At 46.1% G+C, this 3017-nt stretch overlaps 1 long non-coding RNA gene across 1 annotated transcript in view; it reads right to left on the bottom strand.

Annotated features, from left to right (window-relative positions):
• LOC106001695 overlaps nucleotides 1–2882 on the bottom strand; it is a 20326-nt gene extending 17444 nt beyond the window's left edge. Inside the window, exon 1 of the long non-coding RNA XR_001175851.1 lies at nucleotides 2744–2882. This is a non-coding gene — a long non-coding RNA (uncharacterized LOC106001695). The remainder of the gene's footprint in view (nucleotides 1–2743) is intronic.
• Between the last annotated feature and the right edge of the window lie 135 nt (nucleotides 2883–3017).

The raw sequence follows: 3017 nt of genomic DNA, 5'->3' as shown, positions 1-3017 counted from the left end.
CAAAAAGAAAAAAGCCAGAAGTGGCGCTGTGCCTCAAGTAGTAGAGTGCTAGCCTTGAGCTGAAGAGCTGAGGGACAGCGCCCAGGCCCAGAGTTCAGGCCCCACAACCGGACCCCTCCCCCCAAAAAAAAGAGAAATAGAATTTGAAAAACATGTTGTCAAAGTTAGTGGAAATGCAATGACATAATACAAACTTTGAACAGTTATGAACAAATACACAGGATAGAGGTAAAAGTTATTAAAACTCTATGCATTTTGATTTTATCCTTGTATAACTTTTCGTTGACTGCATTACAAATGTGTTCCACTAACTCCTAAATGCTTTCACCCAGCAGAGTTCTAAGGAGATGTTGCCATAAATATTGGCTCAAAGCAGAGTTCCTGAGAGCCCAGACCTTATTACTGAGTAAATGTCCTCCAGATTTGTGAACAGTGACACCTCTAATGTAATAAACCAAGTCAATAGTTTACCAGAACTATCAGCTTCTGTTCTTATACATCCAATGGATGAAAATATTCAATAATGTGAGAAGAGCAAGCAAAAAAAAAGCAGCATCACATTATATGAGGTTAGACCTAATAGAATGAAATTAGGAAAAATCTATTTGATTGCAGATGGTAACTTTAGTGATTTTCTTATATAAGATATAAGAGAAAGTCAGTTCAGAAAGTGTCCTAAGAGAAGGAAAACTGGAGTGAGAAGAAGTCGGCCCATGATAGAGCATATGGAGAGGAAAGAAGGAAAGAAAGAAAGGGGATGGATGCAGTGAGGAAGGGAAGGAAGTAAGGAACAGAGATAAGAAGGAAGGAAGGAAGGTATTTTGAGAAAAAGTGATCTTTTTGATCCAAGTGGGTTGCTTAAAAGTTCTTGACTTGTGCTGGGTGCCGGTGGCTCACGCCTGTAATCCTAGCTACTAAGGAGGCTGAGATCTGAGGATCACAGTTCAAAGCCAGCCCAGGCAGGAAAGTCCATGAGACTCTTATCTCCAATAAACCAACAGAAAACCAGAAGTAGTGCTATGGCTCAAGTGGTACAGTGCTAGCCTTGAGCTGAAAAGCTGAGGGGCAGAGCCCAGGCCCAGAGTTCAGGCCCCATGACCTGCAAAACACACACACACACACACACAGACACACACACACACAACCAGAAGTGGCACTGGCTCAAGTGGTAGAGTACTAGCCTTAAACTGAAGACCTCAGGGACAGTGCTGAGGCCCAGAGTTCAAGCCCCATGAATGACAAAAAAAAAAGAAAGAAAAGAAAAAAAGAAAGGAAATAAAATCAGCATATTTCAAGTAAAGTATTTTGAAACATTGACTTCAATCACCTCCCTCTCTTCAAAAAAAATCCCTAGGGGCTGGGAAGGTGGCTCAGTGGTAGAACGCTTGCCTTGCATGCCTGAGGCCCTGGGTTCCATTCCTCAGCACCATATAAGCAAAAAGAAAAAAGCTGGAAGTGGCGCGGTGGCTCAAGTGGTAGAGCGCTAGCCTTGAGCTGAAGAACTGAGGGACAGTGCCCAGGCCCAGAGTTCAGGCCCCATGACTGACCCCCCCCAAAAAAAATCCCTAAACTGAAAAAATACTACTTTTGAGAGATTTTAACAAAATGGGTAACACTAGCTAAATCTTCGGGTTACTTAACATCTACAAACCATACAATCTTGAGCAAGCTATATCACCTTAAGTTTTGTCATTTTTGTTATAAAGCATTAAGGTCCCTAGCAAGCATTTCCTGAATTGTCAGACAAATCATCAGGTAAAACCAAATACCAGTACATCTCTAAAAGGCATATTTAATAACAAGATACGTTTGAGAGAGCTTGCATTCTAGAAATGATACTGGGGTTGACTGAATCAATGAGACTGGAATTAGGGTACTTGTAGAGACAGATTCTTTCAGGTGTGACAAGGTGTCTCTCCACTACAAACCACAAACCACTGCCTCCTACCCCTCTGAGAATTCAGCTCTGGCTCATTCCCCAGTCTAGCGCACTTCTCCTCTCGCCAAGTTGCAGAGTTGGGAGCTTTGTAGAAGAGTCCCACGTGAATCTTGTGCTATGGAAAGCAGCGGCAATAATTACTAAGTTAATGAGATCCTTCCCTCTTGTGCTTCTTGCCTCTGCCCTTTAGGATAGCAAGTGTTCTTTCAGGATGCACACTCCTATTCAGAATCTGCCCTCCTTCAAATTTACCATGCTTACTTAATTCCAAATAATACAAGTCCATCAGCCAGTTCTCCAATATGCTATAAACAACTTTCTCTAGAAACTAGGTCGTGTACAAACGTGTAAACTGGAGCCAGGAGTGCTAAGCCGGCTACGTGGTGTAGGAGGGAACTAGAAACGTTCCACGGTAATTCCACTGCCATATCACATGACTCGTCCAACACACATTTCACAACTGCACTACAGTTGTGACTGCGTCCATCTTTCAGCAGGGCAACAGCAATGAGGATGTCACCTCGGTTCACAGCAGAATCAGGCGTGGAACAGAAGCGCAGGCCTCCCCAGCTCTCCTAGTCTGCACAACCTTCTAGCCTGCCCGCGAACCTTCCCGAGCCAGCTAGGTTCCGGCACCTGGAAGGACACTGATTCTGGCAGAACCGTCTCTGACAAAGCCATCACGACCCCAGGCACAGTCACCCAGACCGGAGGGACCCGGCAGTGCGTGGAGCCTCCAGGCTACCCGCCCGGCTCCAGCTGCCGCCTGCAGCCCGTTTTCCTGCCTGCCTGCCATCCACTCACATTTCAGGTCCCCAGGTTCGCCAGGCACGGCGGGGCCTCTTGCCACCCCGGTTCCGGCGCTCAGAACACTGAACTTTACTTCGGAAACTTCCCAGGAGCGCGGCACAACGCCAGGAACCGGAATTTCTGAGCGGAAAATGCCCTAAATGGGCGCGGAAGCGCATGCATGGGAGGAGCCTGAAAGAGCCCCGCCCAATGGTTCTGTGCCCGAGAGGAGACTACATTTCCCACTATGCATTGCGTCATACGGGAGGAAGTGGACATGTAGGTTTCT

Source organism: Dipodomys ordii, unplaced genomic scaffold (genome assembly GCF_000151885.1).
Source record: "Dipodomys ordii isolate 6190 unplaced genomic scaffold, Dord_2.0 Scaffold369, whole genome shotgun sequence".
Classification (NCBI taxonomy): Eukaryota; Metazoa; Chordata; class Mammalia; order Rodentia; family Heteromyidae; genus Dipodomys; species Dipodomys ordii.
The sequence above is the reverse complement of the archived record's forward strand: the minus strand, read 5'-3'. Positions and strand labels throughout refer to the sequence as shown.